The following is a 20,473-nucleotide window of genomic DNA, read 5'->3' as shown; positions in this document are numbered from 1 at the left end:
CCACTTCACTTCACATAATGTTTTGGGATTCACCCACTTTGTTGTGTCTATAAGCCATTTTTTCCCCACTGAACAGCATTTCCGTTATGTGAAAAATATTACAATTTGGTTGTTCATTTTCCCGTTGAAGGACATTTGGGTGCTTTTAGTTTGGTGCCATTAAGAAAAAAGTTTACTGACTTCATAAAGAGTCAACGTCTTAGAACTTTATTTTGGGACTTCCCTGGTGGTCCAGTGGGTAAGACTCCGTGCACTCCTAATGCAGGGGCCTGGGTTCCATCTCTGGTCAGGGAACTAGATCCTGCATGCATGCCGCAACTAAGAAGCCCACATGCCACAACTAAGACCCAGCGCAGCCAAAATAAATAAATAATAAATATTTTTTTTAAAGTTTCTTATTTTGAAATAGAGACACACATAAGCTGTAAAACTGACAGAGTCACTTATTGTCTTACCCAGCTTATCCAAAGATAACATCTCATAACTATAGTAAAGTATCAATACCAGGACTTGAAATTGATGCAATGCTCTGTTAACCAAGCTACAGATCTTATTCAGATTTCACCCCTTTTTACATTGTAATGCAGTTTGTGTATGTAGGAGAATCAACTTAGGATTTTGTTAATAAATGACTCAGTTTTCTATTTCAATGATTTAATATTTATTTTATCATTTTTTCTCCTCATTTTCCACTAAACCTGCTCTTTTTTGCTAAGTAGGTGAAAACTTAGATGATTTCACATATTTTTATATTTCCGCGTAAGAATGTAAAGACATAAGTTTTCCTCCATGCTCTGCTTTGCTTGCAAGCAACAGATTTTGATACATGTTGATTTCAATTTCTTTCAGTTCAAAATATTATTTTAAATTTCCCTAAGGACATTTCTCTTTTGATCAATGTTAATTCAGAAGCATGTTGTTTAATTCCTAAATATTTGGAGATTTTCTACATATGTGATGTTCATCAACTTCTAATTTAATCCCACTGTGATCTGTAATTAGGATCAAATACAAGAAAATATTTGATTCAAACAAACAAACAAACAAAACCCAGAAGCAAAAAATGCTATTTAAAACTTGAGAGATTAGGAGAGACATACGCAAAACATACATTCCAATTTCTGAAAAATGCCTGGCAAAGTTTCTGGTGATAGTCTTATCGAGACTATAAAAAAAAATTTTTTTTTTATAGCAACAGCCATCTTTTCTTTATTTTTGGCTGCGTTGGGTCTTCATTGCTGCACACGGGCTTTCTCTAGTTGCGGCGAGCGGGGGCTACTCTTCGTTGCGGTGCGCAGGCTTCTCATTGCAGTGGCTTCTCTTGTTGCGGAGCACGGGCTCTAGGTGCGCGGGCTTCAGTAGTTGTGGCTCGCGGGCTCTAGAGCGCAGGCTCAGTAGTTGTGGTGCACGGGCTTAGTTGCTCCGCGGCATGTGGGATCTTCCCGGGCCAGGACTCGAACCCGTGTCCCCTGCATTGGCAGGCGGACTCTCAACCACTGCACCGCCAGGGAAGCCCTATGAAAAATTGTGAGCTTGATAATAGTGTAAGCAAATTGTCTTGCAGCTAGTTAGGGGAAGGACTTCAGGATGTGATGAGGAGTGTTTTTTTAGGGCTTGTTATCAAGCTGCTGGAAGTTTATTAGGGCTGCACAGAAAAGGCCTTTTCCCTGGTCTTCCCCCCTTTCCCATGATTGTCCACCGCTTGCATGGATCCATAAAAAACATGCTCACTCTCCAAAGCGTTAGCTTGCTTGGAGTAACATTTCACGTTGCCGAGAAAGCTAAAATGACCAGCCAAATTACGATGAAAATCAACCGAGAAAGGGTAAACCCTTGCATTTCGTTTCTCAAAGGCAGGATGGCGAACTGCTAGTTTCACTGTTCATTAAATCTAGTTAATGCATGCATGATGTGAAGAGAAAGCAGTTTACCAGCTCCCGGTGTGATTAAAGCATACCCGGGGCGTTGCATATCTTTCCAATTACACATTTTAAGATACACCTGGAAAAACCGTAGCCAATCCCGACGAAAGCCACTGAGGGGGTTAAATGGACTCACCGTTGTGTTTATGGGGAAATTGACAAAGTTTCCCTCTAAGGACTGGCTGTATGGTTGTGAAAAGTGTTCTTGAGGAGAGAGAAGGTTTGGGGAGGCCGTCTGCCTCCTGCAGACAGTTTCAAAGGGAGGCTATTTGCCAACTGGGAGAGGACGTGCAAACATAAAGACCTTAAGATGGAATGAGCAGGTCAGCGAGAAGGGTGCCCATTCTTGTAACCATCTTGGGATCGATGGATCTCGTTTTCAGTGGACAAGGCGTGGAGAAGACACATGAGCCCAAGGAACCCAACATCCAGGCTTGAGATTGCTATTCCTGATATTACAGTCACCACCAGCTACATCTACACAACAGTGGACAAGGCCCCCGAGGTTATGGCATCTGCCTCACTTATCAACACTCCCAGTGGCCAGGGGTGGAAATGCAACTGTTTAGATATGGGGGGGGGGGGGGATACTTCCTTCTTTGTCCCTGCGTCTACGTACTATGTCTGCTTTACTTGTTTTTTCCTTTTTCTCATGACTGGAGATCAGAGACTTCTATATCATCAATTCACCTCCATATACTAGGAAAGATAGACCTGTACCATCTGCAGTTCTTCTAGCCAACTTACGAGCTATCAGATTACCATGGCAACCGCAGGTCCCCAGAGGATGAACACTGAGGGGGGCTATTGTGAACCTGAGTCCATCTTTCAAGGCCAGGCTGTGCGCTCTTGCAGAAGGTGTGTATTTGGGGCTCGTTTGTTGAGATCACATGTATCTTCTGAAGCTTGTCCTAATGCACGTATGCTACATCTTCAGCTAGAAACGCCTTCAAAAGAATATTATCACATAAACAGGGAATTGGAGCGAACCAAGGAGCAGAGGCTGCATGGCATCCCTCCCTGTGAGGGCAAACACCAGGATGCGCATGTCGGGGGGCCGGGTCGTGGGGTGCTACTTTCCTTCCACCAAACTGTTTGGGGCAAAGAGTGTCATTTTTTACCTTGTTTTCTTGCCACAGAGTGGGTTGCTCTATAAACTGGGTCTTTGCATAAAATGACGAAGGTGATAAGCCCACAATGATAAATGCAGGTGGTGTGAATTAAAAAAATGCATGCATAGGGAAAAAGGGTGGGGCAATCCCCATGTCTTTTCATTAATAGTAGACGTAAATCTACCGTCTTTGTATCTTCTGTCCTTCTCTTCTTTCCCTTCTTGTTCAAAGCAAAAACCCTATCATGAGGAAAGCCATGTAGCAATACTTCCTCACAATTTTTAGAGCATGGGACTCGGCATCATTTCATTAAGTGTCTCCCCTCTTTAACACTCTGTGACTTTCTAGCATGTGCTCTCGTGCTATTTCAACTTCGTCAACTGTAAGCTGGGTGAAGAAGGATTCCAAGTGCCTAGAGATGGTGGGAGCATTTTATAAAATTACTTACACAAATCCCTCCACAGAGGACCTCGCACGTGGTCAGTGATCAAACAGGCAGCCTTTTTAAAAATGATTGTTCACCCCTAGTCTTTCTAGAACAACCCACTCTCTTGCAGAAGAAGCATGTCTTTGGGAAATACTGATGGAGAGTGTGACTCGGCAATGACAGCTCAGAGATTTGCGTCCTCGGGACAGCACGAATGAAGGCAGCTCAAGACAAAACTCAATTAAAGCAGTCAGATCACCCCTAGTTTCTTCTGCTACTTTTCTTTCTTTTTTTCCCTCTCTTTTCCCCTACAAAGCCAAGAGGGAATTAACGGAATTCAATCATGGATAAAGAAGATGTGGTGTATATATATACACAGTGGAATACTACTCACCCATAAAAAAGAATGAAATAATGACATTTGCAGCAGCATGGATGCAACTAGAGATTATCATACTGAGTAAGTCAGAGAAAGACAAATACCATATATCACTTGTATGTGGAATCTAAAATATGATAAAAATGACCGTATCTACAAAACAGAAACAGATTCACAGGTGTAAAGACCAGACTTGTGGTTGCCAACGTGCGGTGGAGAGGCAAGTGGTGGATTGGGAGTTCGGGATTAGCAGATGCAAACTATTATATACAGAATGGGTGAACAAGGTCCTACTGTATAGCACAGGGAACTATATATATTCAATCTCCCGCGATAAACCATACTGGAAAAGAATGAAAAAGAATATATGTATATAACTGAATCACTGCTATATAGCAGAAATTAACATCGTAAATCAACTATACTTCAATAAAATAAATAAAATAAAAGGGGGATTCAATCACGGACATGGCTCAGAAGGCAGCTATTGTCACTCAAGCGCTAACAGATTTTTACTCTAAAATAAGAGGTCCACAAGATGACAGCCCATAAGGCAAATCTAGCCCGCCGCTTGTTTTTCGTATGGACTACTGCCTAATATTCCTTTTACATTCTTAAATGGTTGGGAACAAATAACTCAAAAGAAGAATATTTCATGACATGAAAAATTATATGAAATTCAAATTGTGTCCATACAATTATTGGAACACAGCCATACCCATTCACTGACATTATCTGTGGGTCGTTTTGTGCTACCAGGTACAGTTGAGTAGCTGTGACAAGGCACACAAAACCTAAAACATTTAATACTGTCCTGTTCCATAAAATTGTCCAGAGCGTGGGTGCTAATCCTTGCTCTAAACAAACGTTTTCAGGGGATACCATATCACATGAGATTACCTCACTCAGCAGGGCGATAGGTGAATTCAATGGGCTTCCACTCCATTTTTAATAACTTATGGTATGAGAATAATATAAATACAAAGGGAAACCAACTGAGATTAATAACACTGTTGAATAAATATTCAGGACACTTTGAGCAAATGCCTCAGAATTTTATTTACGCACAGGGAAGTTTTGGTTTTTTTTTTTTTCTTCTTCCCCCATCCAAAAGTTCTTGAGAAGATTGAAGGGATCCAGGAAGTCTGCACACAATCATTTTCAGTTAGGTACAGACGGTGTTCAGAAAAAAAAGGTGCATGTCCAAATTCCACAAGAAGGCATCTTAGGACAGAGATTTCCCTTCCCAAAAAACTGCCTGAATCTGTCTTGTAAAAATAAACAGGACTGTTCCTTTTTTCCCCCCCTAGAAGATAACTGTCCATTCTGTGCTGTGATTCAGCATCAAGCCAGTAAGGAAACAATGGCGCCACCTTGGGTTTGCGAGCGTCAACCGTGCAGGGAAGTGCAGTAAATGATCGGGGTCCCCTGTCACTGCTGAGCAGACAGCTAATGATTTGACCACAGACTTTAGAAGGACCTGCCTATAAAGCAAAACAAAGGGATGCTATTTTCTAAGAAGCTATCATTAAGTCACCGCTTACAACTGATCTGTTTTTTCACCCGGATGACATTTCTACCATCTGTTCTCTGAAGCAAGAGATGCTTTGCATTGAAGCCACCTTGGGTTTTTATTTTTCTTTAAACTATAGGTTATAGGTCAAGCTGGTTACCAATCATGGCATGATGTGTGAAAACGAAGTAGTAAGGAGAACGTTAATGGGATATGAATTCCTATATTCCATGGAGCCTGAACTTGGCATTCTAAATTTTTCTTGAGGGAACCAAAGAGGGAAAAAAGAGTTGAGATTAAGAAAAAAAAAAAAAAGAGGAAGAACGAAACTACAGGGACTGCTGTAAATTTCTTATCAGGTACTTCCTGTTCTACAAATAAGCAACACAGCTTTCCTCAACAGTTAACAATTTTGCGGATTAGGTTCAGCAAAGTCAGCTAAAGTGATCAACGCTGGAACTTTATGACCAAGGTAAAGAAATTACCAAATACAAAAAGAAAAAAAATAAGAACAGAATTGTGCTAACATATGGACCCCAGAGATGTTTTCTCAACACGGGAAAGGGTATAGTGATGGTTATGTCTCCAGGGAGGGGTAAACCAGCAAGATCCTAGTTGGAAACACATCTCCTCCAAAGTGATGCAGAACAGAGTTTAGTGAGAGGACTATTTACAAAGGTGTGCTGAAGACCACACTTGGCCATCTGCACTGTGGATTTGCACGAGCAGAATTACTAAGCTTTCACCAGCTCTGGATGGGAAGGGCAAGAGGAAGAAGATGCTCGTCAGAACCTGTAGACCTTGGGAGGCTGCAGGTATGCATAACCATGGAAAAGCCCACAAGTGGTCACATCGGAGGGCACAAGCCCTCCACCACATTAAAGCAGAACAACGATCTTCGGTAAGTAAATTAGTACCGTTCTATTACACATGTAGACAGACAAGGTCAACAGAAGAGAAACTCTAGAAATACACCCAACCACATATGAAAATTTAGTCCATAAAATGAAGAGGTCAATCAACAGGGACTGCTTTATATACATGTATATTCGGAAAACTAGAAGAGATTCCCTACCTCACACCATGAATAAAAATAGACTCCAGGGCTTCCCTGGTGGCGCAGTGGTGGAGAATCTGCCTGCCAATGCAGGGGACACGGGTTCGAGCCCTGGTCTGGGAAGATCCCACATGCCGCGGAGCAACTAGGCCCGTGAGCCACAACTACTGAGCCTGCGCGTCTGGAGCCTGTGCTCCGCAACAAGAGAGGCCGCGATAGCGAGAGGCCCGCGCACCGCGATGAAGAGTGGCCCTCGCTTGCCGCAACTAGAGAAAGCCCTTGCACAGAAACGAAGACCCAGCACAGCCAAAAATAAATAAATAAATAAATAATTTAAAAAAAAAAAGACTTCAAATGTATTAGCAATCTACATGGAAAAAAAGGAAAACGTAAAATTTTACACATAAAGATAAGTGATTTGTCTAAAACCTAGATATATAGCAATGCTTTGAAACTGACTCAGTGTTCAAACTCAATTAGATAGACGATAGGTAGGTAGGTAGGTAGATAGATAATAGACTATAGATAGGTAAATAGATGCCAGATGGTGGATGGATAAACAGACACCACAGGAGTTAGTTTATGTAATAAGTCAAAAAAGCAAACAAACATTAGATACACTTGAATAAATCAAACATTACATTTAAGAAGAATTAAAGGAAAAAGAATCCCGTTTTAACTTCCAATATCATGAATAAAGAAAACTGTATCATCTAAGCAATCAGAAATATAGAAAGAAAAGAAAAATAGAATAACACTGTAGTGCACTTAAAATTTTAAGAGGGTAGATTTCATGTTAAGTATTCTTACCACAACAAAATAAATATTAACAACATGATAACTACAAAGTAAGTTGAAAGGAAAAACAAATTGGCTGTCACATATTTTCTGCTAAAGTGAAAATTGTGACTTAAAATTTTAAATTATTCAAATTATTTAGATGATTATTCAGCAGAAACATACTTCAAACAGATATAAAGTGAGACTGAATACTAAGTGATGAACAAATGCCGAATACAAAAAAAGAACATAATAAAAGTAATTTTAATATCATATGTGGAATTTTAGGTTAAGCATAGTAATCAGAATCAAGAGAACGTTTAATGATTGAAGATGGAATTTCTGATGCTATGTGATAAATCTGTAGACTTATCAACATGACAGTTGAAGATACAAATGAGAAATAATCTGAAAATGATAAAAATAAAATTTTAAACACTACAATGAACCTCATTTAGGTTGGGCAGATTTACTACAAAATTAGGAATAAAGAGAAAGTGACTAACAATCACCAGCTTGCTTTCGGGTCCACATTCCTATCTATGGGGAGGGGTCTTTCAGCCCTCAGTAAGAGAGCTGCTCTTTATATATCAGTGGAATTTCCATAAAAATCAGTACTTTGATCTTTCCCAGGGCAAATTCTATCTCCATAAGCCAACAAAAATTAAATGCCATGCAAAGAAAAATTAAATTAGAAAGATTAGTCATTAAGAAACATAATTCCAAATACAGCTGTCAAAGAAGCAACCAAAACTAAAAACTCAGTATCTACCAAAGAGATGGTTTGAAGTAACAGTGGCTGTCAGTACAGTTTCTGATATTTCCTGCAAAAATACAGAACAAGGACAGATTTAATGACACGACAACACCAGCCTTGACAAAACTCTGTGACTAAGCATGCCTAGTGTTCAAAATAACTAAGTATTAAATGGCGGAAAAGAAATCATCCAAGTTGCAAAGATTCATATCTCAGGGCCCGCACTGCTGCATGGCAAGATGTACAGCCCAGGAGGATGGGATTGGGGGGGACCTGTCATGTTGCATGGTCAACATGGAGAATACTTGTTTTTATTTTATTATAGTTGATTCGCAATGTGCTAATTTCTGCTGTACAAAGTGCTTCGGTTATACGTATATATACATTCTTTTTCTTTTTGTATTCTTTTCTATTATGGTTTATCACAGGGTATTGAATATAGTTCCCTGGCCTCTACTGTAGGACCTTGTTGTTTTCCATCCTGTATATAATAGTTTGCACCTGCTAATCCCAAACTCCCAATCCATCCCTCCCCCACCCCCCTCCCCCTTGGCAACCACAAATCTGTTTTCTATGTCTGTAAGTCTGTTTCTGTTTTGTAGATAAGTTCATTTGTGTCATATTTTAGATTCCACATATAAGTGATAGCCTATGATATTTGTCTTTCTGAGAATACTTTTTAACTTAGTATTTAAAACACTATAATTAAAATAGAGGTAGTATATAGTATAGTCAAAAGACTGCATTAGTATAAAAAAAAAAAAGGAACTCAAGCTCTTTCACTGTGTATTGGGCACACAGCTTATCTTTCTGGCACTCACATTTCTAACTTCTTAAATTAGTAGCTGAGCTGACTTAGTTGTTTGCATGTAGTTCCATGGGGACTCCAAGGGGATCATTCAATATATACGTGATTGCCTGAATTTTTCTGGAGAGAGGACCGCAGCTTTCTTTAGCATGTCAATGTCATATGAGGCTCAAAAAAGACAGAAGTGCTGGAATGTTGACCCACTTAGCACTTCTCAGTGCTAACATTATCTGACTTCAGCAGAAAATATGGGGTTCTTGTAGAATCTGAAAATCTTCTAGAACCAAAGACACTGAGATTGGGGTTATTCTCTATGTACAGTATTTGAGTTTGGACATAGCTAATTCAATGCATTAAATTATTTTCATTCGTGAAGTTTTCTAGCTTAACTCTTTTTCTTTCTTAGTCTTATACTGGAAAGACATTATTTACATCATTCTATCAAAAGGGAAGCCTGCCTTCGGATTATTGCCTTCAGCTGAGATAAATTCTCTTCTCTGGTTCCTCCGCGATTTGCTCTTCTGTCTTCATTCCTGGTCAAAATGGCATGTGCTGGTCTTAAGCTTACACATTTCAGTCCCTGATAAACATAGACCTTGGCTTTGAACAACCTAAAAAGAATGACAATATTTCTGTGTGTTCATTGTTCATCCTTTCCTGTAATACTGAAGTTCTCATAGTATGGTTGCCGCTTTACTGTATCTTAATGTTTTCACGCCAAAGGCAAAAGAGATCTCAACTATGATGGCCATGGGAAAGCTATCCAGCTGCATAATGAAATAGTACCTCTACGTCACGACCAAAAAATGGGATTCCCAAAAGCTATTTGGCCAGCAGAATATAACCCAATGACCGTGCTACATGCTTTGAGTTTGGGGAATGCTTTTTGCGTCCTTGCACCATGCCTGCTCCGTTCTGAAGGCAGTTAAAATTAAACCCACGGTTGTAGGGTTGTACGTAATAAGGGCATAGAGACATTGTGTGTTCTACAACACTCTCTGAAAGGCAGCAATATTATCCATTCTGGGTCCAAAACGTTCAATGATAGGAACATCTTAGAGTGCTTCAGATACTCAAGTAAATGAAGACGTGCTGAGGAGTCAAGGGTGATGTCACCTTAAGTGAGCCATTTGATTTCTTCCTGTACTTAATAATGTGTTTATTACTAAATCTATGACGTTCAAGGTGAAATTGGACGGCCGAATACGTCATTCACTTTGACTGCGGACACACTGCTTTACTATACGTATATTCAAAGCATTAGGACGTTTTGCCAATGATGCAAAAATTGGGGGCTTATTACTTATAATCAACTGCAAAGATGTTGTTCGTAAGTTAAAACAACATGAAATCTGTGTTGGGAGTCGTGACATACATAATATTACGGCATGAACTACGATGATACAATGTATCATAAAGACGTGTATTATTACCATACAATGTACAGCTAAACAGATTCAAGTCATCTTCCTTATCTATATTTTCATCTATCAGGAATACTAGTGTAATCAAGGGCAAAAATTGTTTCATTTTTTTCCCTATACTGATAAATAAATAAATCTTACACTTAAAAGTACTCATCCCACTTTTCTTACAAGTACCCATCCGTTATCATGCTACTAATCGTATTCCAATTTTTAGATGAAGAAACTGAATCTCACAATTTTAAATCTTCATCTAGCTACTCAATGATATCTCAACCCAGGGAGTGTCACCAAGAATTCTGTGTTTTGATCAGTAACACTGAATTATACAGTACATATTTAATCACATATTTAATGATGCATTTTTCAAATTCATTGCACAAATATTATCATTTGGACCCATACCAATTTACATAAGGGAGGCAAAGACGTAACACATATAAGACAGAATGGAAATGTAATTATAAACAGAGTATCCAGAGAGGTCAAATGGCAAAGGGAAGCAATGTTTGGGGTGATAAAAGCAACAAATATAAACAAGGGGCAGGTGACAGTTCTTAGTCAATCTTCAAGGATAAGGTCTATCTATAGGGATGTAAGCAGTGAAATCTATTGTTGATAAGACAAAGAAATGAGTAAGGAAATAAAAGAGTTTGATGAGACTTGGGCTGTCCAATATGGTAGCAATTAGAAATATATGGATAAACATAAGTTAATTAAAATGAATAACAGTTCACCGTCCAGTACCTGAGTTAAAGTTGCCACATTTCAACTGTTCTGTAGCCACACTTGGCTAGTGGCTACTATATTGAACAGGACAAGTATAGAACATTTCCATCACAGCAAAAAGTTCTACTGGACAGTGCCAGTGGTCTCAGAAAAAAATTGAGAGCTGAGTAAGATAAAGACGTTTCTATCAGCACTCACCTTGTAGATTAACGGCTTAACACAAAGACCAAGAAAGGTGTGAACTGATCATCTTAAACAAAGTTAAGACTCATCAAATGCAAAAATTGACTTTAATGTGAATGAATTGCTTTAAAATTACATCTTAAAACATACAGATGGCTAGCAGAAAAGATGCTCAACATCACTAATTATTAGAGAAATGCAACTCAAAACTACAATGAGGTATCACCTCACACCGTTCAGAATGGCCATCATCAAAAAGTCTACAAATAATAAATGCTGGAGTGGGTGTGGAGAAACGGGAACCCTCCTACACTGTTGGTGGGAAGGTAAATTGGTGCAGCCACTATGGAGGACAGTACGGAGGTTCCTTAAAAAACTAAAAATAGAGTTACCATATGACCCAGCAATCCCACTCCTAGACACATGTCCAGAGAAAACCCTAATTCAAAAAGATACATGCACCCCCGTGTTCAGAGCGGCACTATTCACAATAGCCAGGACATGGAAACAACCTAGGTGTCCATCGACAGATGAATGGATAAAGAAGATGTGGTACATATATACAATGGAATATTACTCAGCCATAAAAAAGAACGAAATAATGCCATCTGCAGCAACATGGGTGGACCTAGAGATGATCATACTAAGTCAGTCAGACAGAGGAAGACAAATACCATGATATCACTTATATGTGGAATCTAAAATGACACAAATGAACTTACAAAACAGAAACAGACTCACAGACAAAGAAAACAAACTTATGGTTACCAAAGGGGAAAGGGGGGAGGGATAAATTAGGAGTTTGGGATTAACAGGTACACACTACTATGTATAAAATAAACAAGGTCCTACTGTATAGTACAAGGAATTATATTCATAATCTTGTATTACCTAAAGTGTAAAAGAACCTGAAAAAGTATATATATTTAAGTATAACTAAATCACCCTGCTGTACACCTGAAACTAATACAACATTGTAAGTCCACTATACTGCAATTAAAAGCAAGGAAAAAAATTTTAAATTATGTCAAATTGAGGAACACACTTCTTTATTCAGATATCAAACAAATATTTCTAAATTATTCAAGGATATTAATTTAGAATAGGAAAAATGCTTTGCAAAAACAGATTAAATGGCATTAAATTTTGAATTAGTGGTTCCTAGTTGAGGCGTTCCCTCTCTAAATATTTTAAAGGGATCCAACTTGTGTGCCAATCCAGAGCCAGCTGAATCCACCCACTTTCTTTCCCACATCATTTTTCCTCTTTCATAACCTGTCATCTCTGGAGCTGGAAGGCCCAGGCCTTTGTCCTACCCTTCTCCTTCCAAATGACCCTTGAGTTTTGTAAGTCCACACGCTTCTGAGATTAAAAACCAACCATTCTTTCCCAAATCATACCAAAAATAATACTGTGCCTTAAAAAAAAAAAAAAAAAAACTTTCAACTTTATCTAATAAAATTTTCTTCTCACAGTTATCACTGGGGATAAATAATTTTTTTAAATGTTGATGGTGTACACTGAAAATAAAATTAAAGCAAAAACATCATTCCCTTCTTATCACTGAAATGATTTTCTAGGCCCAAGAGGGAGCAGCTCCTATACAGGGTGCCAGGGCAGCAAACTTGGATCACTTTCGTGTCTCTGTAAACATGTCCCTTGACCAGACACGCAGGATATGGGGCCGGCCAGGCCCCGCCCACCATGGGTGACTCTATGGCCCCAGCCAATCCAAGACTTTCCATGTGTCGCTCTCTGGTTCTTTATTCTTTTTATCAAAGCTTCCTGCCTGCCAGTCTATCAAAGGAGTCTGTCCGCTTTACAAAGTATTAGATAAACTTTGTTTTAATCTCCTAAACTGTCTTCTTTAATCATTTTCTTAACAGTTTTGGGGGATGAGGAATGGGATCCGTATGTGATGGTTAAACGTCCTAGGACGTTTGGCTTGGGGAGCCACACAGGCCAGGGGTCCACTGAGACCTCGGGGTCCTCTGTGCCTCTGTCCTTCCTAAAGCCGTGGGCAAGTCACTCTTGGACTGGAGACCTACTCCCTGAATGCAGCTCCCCAAGCCAAACAAATTTTATTTAAGTATATTATATATGTATATGCATATATATGTACACACATATATATACATATACTTTATATATACACATATATACATATATTTTTTATATATATATACATATACATATGTATATATACATTACCTCTAGAAAGAGGTTTAAGTTTTCATAAAAGTTCTGAGGTCCCAAAAATGTTCCGAGGTTAATTAAAATTCCCACAAAGGTTCCTGGGTGGTTATATTGGGTGTTCAGTATGAATGGCAGCCCTTAGGAGATTCCCAAAGTCTCGGGATAAGTCCACAGCACAAACCACTGGGGGACTGGAGAAATTCATGGAGAAGTCCAGACTCTTTTGGCCATCAGAACCAAAGTCTAAGCAGGCACAAGTGAGACTATTAAAAGCTATCAAAGATAAAGAAGTCTCCCAGTGAAAGCAATAACAGATCTATTGTTAACAGGAATCTTGAAAGTCAACACTGCAGAAGTGCCTCGTGGGCATGGGTCAAGCACTTGAAGGCTGCTGGAGTGCTCACCACCTAAATCTAAGACTCTGGTGTTAGGATAAGGTGATCATGAAACGGATTAGATTGACACTGGGTCACCCGCCAACCTCACGAGAATGTCCATGCAGTGAGGTGCACTGAAAAATACCACGCAATCCCCCACCCAGTGGCACGTCCTTCTTAAATATTAATTTGTCTCTGAGACCTATAGTTTAGCAAAAGAAAGGGGATCCTCAAGCTTCAAAGAATTGAACAGCCACCTTCTGGCACAGCTGCTTATTTTATGGTTAAGAACATAAAGCCAAAGCTGTAGATATCTACAGAAATGGCAACACTTCCACTCAGACAAGTGAATTATGATGGTCATTATGGGGAACATTTAGGGTCATTCATTTAGAAGGTGCACTTGACAATAAGGAATCCCAGATAAACAAACAGAATGGGATACCTCTTTTGATTGGCATGTAGAAGCTGCCCCAAATCTTCAAGATTCCAAAATAGCTTCCTTGAAAGATTGATTGCAAGAGGCTAATGACAAATTAAAGACACAAGTGGGACCTAAGACAAAAGACTGTACAAGCGATTCCTACTACTCTCCTCTCTCTTCCTTGACCTTGAGAATCAGTCTACCAATCCTCTATGTGAATCGCCTTTCTACTCTGAAGAGGCCACAGGACCATAAACAAAAGTCCGCCAAGTTGGCGTTCTTGTAAGTGCAACAGCTACAAGGCCAGAAAACCTAACACACCTGGGCCTCCCCCTTTGCACTCTCATAGGGTCCATCCTCAAAACACAGGCCCAGAATTCAGGGTCTCATTTGTAGTCAACCAGGACACCAGAAAAAAGATTGTCCTTGAAGGTTTTCTCAAATCCTTCCACACCAAACCAAATGGCGCCATCTCTACCCTCAAAAGAGGGTCCCCCTATCAGCCCCTCGCAGAGTTGATGGGACTCTTTAAGGGATTCTCCTGTGACTGCTACCAGGTACTCCCTTAAACAGGCAAGGGGAAAACGCAAATTAAAATTAATGGAAAATCTGGCCAAATCCTGGTAGGTACCAGGGCTATGCTCTCTAAACCCCACATTCTAGGGAGCCTGCAGATGGGATCCAGGGAAAACTGGCAGAAGCCAGGGAAGGAGAGAATTACCCCCCGAGTCAGCTCTTCCGGGATCTCAGTGGCTGGTGGGGAAAGGGAGATACAATCTCATGTTGTCCCTTCCTCTCCAAATGCACACTCCTGTGAATATGCTTTTGGGGGACCCACTGGCTGTCCATCCTTCCTTTCCCAGGGATAACTACTGCCTTCTTGTCTCGTTTTGCATCCTGAGAATGTGGCTTGGCTTTCTGCCTGCCCAGGGTCACACAGGTTGTTCGTTCTTGCATATGGGGGTGCCCAGATATGGCCAGAAATGTAGGTTGCACCCCACTTGTGGCCAGTGTCCTACAGACAGTGGCCAGCTCTCAGGGGGACTGTCCAAGTCTTCCTTTCTTCTGATTACCTTTGGAAGTGGCTCTGGATCTTTGGACATAGTATACCTGCACCCTCTTTGGGGGATGCCTCTTGCATCCATGGGGGTCATTCAATACTGCCAGGAATATTTGCTGGGTCTTCTCAACCCACACGAGGTTGGCTACGTGGCACCAGCCAATCAGATATTTTCTATTTGTCTCTTCCGTGTTCTTTATTCTTTATCCTATAAGAGCTTCTTGCCTTCTGTCCAATTTTGCAGTTCTGGGAATGGAGACTGTCCACTTCATAAAGTGCTAAATAAGATTTGTTTGTATCTGTACTGTTTTCTTTAACCAATTTTTAACATTATTTTCTCTGCTCTGATCAACTTCAAACTATTCTAATTTTTTGAAATGTATGTTCAACAATAGTGTTCCTTTAAAAGAATTCCTTATAAAAAAGTGCACGGATAGACTGGGAGTTTGGGATTGACGTATACACACTACTATATTTAAAACAGATAACCAACAAGAACCTACTGTATAGCACTGGGGATTATACTCTATTTCTGTAATAACCGAAATGGGAAAATATGAAAAGTAGATACAATTATCTGTATAACTGAATCACTTTGCTGTACCCCTGAAACTAACAATTGTAAATCAACTATACTCCAATATAAAATAAAAATAAAATTAAAAAGTGCAGGGACACTGAGTTTGTAGACAAAAAATGAAAGAAAATGAATAAAATGATAAAATTTTTTAACGAATAAAGTAAATTATGCTAATGGTAACTGCAGACTATTTGAAGATTTACAAATAAGAATCTTCATTGTGGATTATCACTTCCTTGTGAGGAACATTCTAGAAATAAGTAACTTCTACAAGACAGAGCCATGGAGTTGATGAAACATGTCACTTTTCACTGACATTACTGTGAAGTCCACCGGATCTTTAGTAAAATATTTAGTGATTCTCCACATACCTTTCTCTGTGAGCACACACACATGGCCAGTGGATGTAATGGATTGATTCTACTTGACAGAAGTCTAACATATTCTTTAGAGAAAATGAAATTTCCAATCCATTTCAAGGGAGACATTGTGTATCCTGCAACAGCTTTTACAAATGAAATCTAAATGCATCTTTCCTTCAGAGGAGTAAGATTGAATTGAAATTTTGAAATCAACAGTAAACCAGCTATGTATATTTTGGTGTTGGAAACAATTCCCCCAAATAGATGATGCTTCACCCTGGGCCGTTAAACACTAGAACCACCACTAGCAATGACATTTAGTGCCAGAATCCATCACAGTCTGAAATGGAACAAATCTCTACGGGAAAGCAATTGTAGTCTTGAAAGTGCAAGTCTGATGGACTCTCTCTACATTTTGGCTCTGTAATACCTGGAACAAATGTGGGGACTCTTCTTGCTGTGGGGGTGGGGGTGGGGGTGGGGGTGGGGGTGGGGGTGTGATGCTCCTCAAACTTTGTGTTATAAACCCCAGAGCTGCTTTAACTTAGTTGAAGTAGTACAGGCTTCTGAGATTTATTAAACACACGATAATCACTAGAACTGGATTAATGGCAGTGATAAATTCCCCGTGCCCTGGTTCAAGACAGTTTTCACTCATTTAATTAAATAATAGGGATAAGAACAAAAAGTTATTATGCATTGTCGGTACCACAGTTTGAGGAGGAAAATGGATTATGTCCCTTAGAATAGGATAACAAGTTCTAGGTTTAGTACCTGAAACTCTTCACCTTTAACAAATATGCATGTGCTACTGAATGCCAACTATGGATCTTGCTACTGAAGTGACAGCCATTGGAACTTGACTCCAAATAAATCTGTACTTTTAGACAAGGTGATTTCACAAGCTAATCCAATCTATTGCAACAATAAGAAAGATGCAATCCTCTTTCTACTGTATATGGAAAGGAATTCCACTGCCTTCACGCACTGGTACGCAAATACCACCTAAAAACTTCCAGTAGCAGAAGACAGGCGCGAATCAAGTCCAGGCCTGTTTGCGTTCCCGTGGATACAGCTGTCCACGAGCAGTGGGAAAGGATGAGCTTGAGCCGAGCCATTTTCAGCCCCAAAACCATTACTGGCCAACCTCCCCAAGTCCAATTTTCCAAAGAAGTTCAGAAACAAACAGCCATTTTCCCCTTTGTATTTACTTTATTTTCACTGGCACTCTACCACCTATGAAGCACTGACAGACAGTAGGTGGGCAATACAACCCTTCCTTTCAAAGAGCTTAAAATGAACCACTTGGAAAAGCAAATTCAACAGATTGGAATATCACATGGTCATGATCTGCACTAGTACCTAAGATCTATACCCAAACGCTGCGAAAGGCAATGCAGGTTTTAAGGAAGGTGTCGTACCGAAGGATACAAAAGGGAAATCATACTTCAAACGGCAAGGTGAGGCTTCCAAAAAACATCACCTGAGTCATACTTCCAGATCACATTGCTTTTGATGGCTGTGTTTTCCTTCTCTTTCACTTTCTTTCTCTGCCTGGTTCCTCTCGCGTCTTGCATACTCTGTCTCCCGGGTTCTTTCCTAAACAGAGCAACTGGCTACATTCTCTGTGCTTCTCGTCCTCCTTCCTTACAGAGTCCGCTCAGCATATCTACCCATCAATCACAAAACGGGGTGCTGGGCAGTCAAGTTCTTTCCTCCATGGACAAAACCCAGAGCACTCACGTTCCACGAGGCATGGGACCAACACAATCCTCCCCGAGACAACGCGAACACTGCCCTCCTTCATCCTGAAACGCAGCAGCAGCTTTGGGGTGTTCTTAGTAACCGACTAGCGACGCCATAAATACTACTTCACGATTTAGACTCTCCCATGTATCGGGCTTCTACGGGACCACCGTGCAAGTTCCTTTAAAATGCAAATCTGTTCCCTTTCCCTTTTTATTTGATGAACCTAAGCCCACACTCTTCATATGTCCTTCATGTTTACCTCACGTCCCCTTGGGATCCCCTCCACGGATACCACAACACATTTAGTTGTCTTCTCTCCTGAGGCTCCTCTTGGCTGTAACAGGTTCTCAGACCTTCCTTGTTTTTGAGAACCTTGAGATTTCAGGAGGACCTGAAATTTTGTAGAATGTCCGTCTCTACTGGGATGTGTTTGTTTTCCTCATGCCTAGACTGGGGTTATAGTTTTTTGGGAAGGAAGACCTCAAAGGCATCACACCACATCAAGGGCACACACTTATCAACATGTGTTATCACTGCTGATGTTGGTGACCCAGACCACCTGGCTGAGGTGGTATTTATCAGGTTTCCCGACAAGTAAGTTACTTTCCCCCTCACTTTTCATATTGTGCTCTTTGGAAGGAAGTCACTCCCCACAGCCTGTCCGTAAAGAATGAGGAATTACGTTCCACATCCTCGAGAGTGGAGTCCTTACACAAATTGTATAGAATTCTTCTGCACTGTTCCCTTCCGTGTTTAAGCTTCAGTAAGCATATATTTACCTGTCGTCAACTTGGATAACACCTACTTCCAAATGTTATTCAGAAAAAAATATTTAGTAGGTGCCTGCGTTGCTTATTCCATTCACATTGTCTGATCTCTGTGGAACAGATAAGACAGTTAAAACCAGAGTTCTGATTTCAGTTCTTTAACTCTGAGATATTTGCCGCACGTGTGTGTCTTCTGCTTGATTTCGGTCATATGGTCCATTTTCCTTTGGTGTACAACACTTAAATAAGAGAAGAATTTCCACACCAGACTGTGTCTGCAGAGTCTACCATAACACACACTAGTGATACTTCTTCTATTACTTTTTAGGTTCCTCTTTTAGGCTTGATCTACTTGATTTTAACAATAATTATATTTGGCTATAAAATTCTGTTAGCATCATTTACATCTTGTTTTTGCATTCAGAGGAGAGTTACACATATCCATGTAAATCATCCATCACGAGCACACTACATGCCATCATTAATATTTTCAGAGTATTACATACGTGATTTACACACATACAATGTACAGAGAGTTATGATAATCCACACTTCTCACAACGGTCTCTTGGATGAATTCTAGTGATGGAGCTACAAAGCGCCAGAGATTTCTGATCACCTCCTAATGAACATGCAAAACAGATCTATGAAAAAGCAACTTATTTCTCTTCTCTGATACTGGAAGCACACTTTCTCTAAGAATGCCAGCTCTTTTGTGTAAAGAAATAAATTGCAATTTGGGTGATGTGAAGGAAAGACTCAAGGGCCAAGGCTGGGATATGAGGATGAGTTTGAGAGAGGGGAAGAGTGATGATATTGAAAAAGTAACTTTCTTGGGAGAGGTGTTTACATGTAATATTTAAGTAATATTTGGCTTTCGTCTATGGACGGGAGGGTTGAGGGTCCTGGTAGCCACGGAAGAGAGGTATAGAAAGACAGGTTAAGGAGGAAAAGGGCACAGAAACAGGACAACACCTGGAGGAGATGCATCTCTGGTGGCCTTCCAGACTCAGATCTGTTGTTTGGATCTTGATGGACATAAATACCCATGATGTCTCACAGGACATGCTCTGTGTTGGGTTTTCCCTATTTATATTCTTAAGGCTTTTGTTCTTTTCTTAAACTCTGTATGTTTTGGTAAATTAAGGGTAGTTTTGGTGTCTACTTCTGCAGCCAAAAAATCTCATGGGAACTAGACCATAGCCAAGCACTGGTAAATAGACCAAATGTGATTGAGTACTTAGCTCAAGCAGAACTGTCCAGTCAAGGAATGACCAGAGATTTGGAACATGCAATACACTCTAGGAATTCTAAAAGATGCTACAAGGGCACCGAACATCCCGAAACCATGCAAGACTGGGGGGAGGGGTGTGATAAGTAAGTACACTTGGGATCCAGAGTTATTAGTCTGATCACCCCACCACTGTCCCAAGCTATCTACTGTTTCACAAAGTCGCAATTATCCTTCCACCCTTCTGACGCTATTGCTTTCTATGGGCACCATGTTTAGAATCACCAGATCACACCAAAAAATCACAATATAAGTCAATAAACGGGATATCCCTGGCGGTCCAGTGGTTAAAACTCTGTGCTTCCACTGCAGGGGGCACAGGTTTGATCCCTGGTCGGGGAACTAAGATCCCGCATGCAGGGTGGTGTGGCCAAAAAAAAAAAAAAAAAAGAAAAAAATTAAAACTTTGAAATTGTACACAATGGGGGTCTAATCTAGAGTCAGAAATGTTATCCGTCAACAATCAGAGAGAATCCTACTAACAATCCAGTAAATCTAGAGTGTGTGACAACCTTACACCTATTTTTGGCTAATCATAATGTACGTATTTTTTATCGAATAAATAACATTGCTATA

The sequence above is a fragment of the Eubalaena glacialis genome, chromosome Y (genome assembly GCF_028564815.1).
Source record: "Eubalaena glacialis isolate mEubGla1 chromosome Y, mEubGla1.1.hap2.+ XY, whole genome shotgun sequence".
Taxonomy (NCBI): domain Eukaryota; kingdom Metazoa; phylum Chordata; class Mammalia; order Artiodactyla; family Balaenidae; genus Eubalaena; species Eubalaena glacialis.
This window is presented reverse-complemented; position numbering follows the sequence as displayed.